Source organism: Bison bison, unplaced genomic scaffold (assembly GCF_000754665.1).
Source record: "Bison bison bison isolate TAMUID 2011002044 unplaced genomic scaffold, Bison_UMD1.0 scf7180017864080, whole genome shotgun sequence".
NCBI classification, from domain to species: Eukaryota; Metazoa; Chordata; class Mammalia; order Artiodactyla; family Bovidae; genus Bison; species Bison bison.
In genome coordinates this window covers 2,102,086-2,102,288 of record NW_011494652.1, presented here as the reverse complement: position 1 = coordinate 2,102,288, position 203 = coordinate 2,102,086, and positions in this window count along the sequence as shown.

Sequence of the window (203 nt, the reverse complement as noted above, 5' to 3'; positions counted from 1 at the left end):
GAGAGCCGAAAGGGTCTAGGGACGGAGAGGAGCCCTACCGGTAGCGGGGGTCCCGGACTCGGGAGTTCAGGAGGCGGAGGGCCGAGGGGGAGGGGCCGGGGTCTCCCAAGGGCAGGGCGGGCCGCTCGCTCTCAGCTCCCCGGCCCACACCTACGGGGAGATGTTGCAATCAGGTCAGTGGAAATGCAGCGACCGGCGCGGCA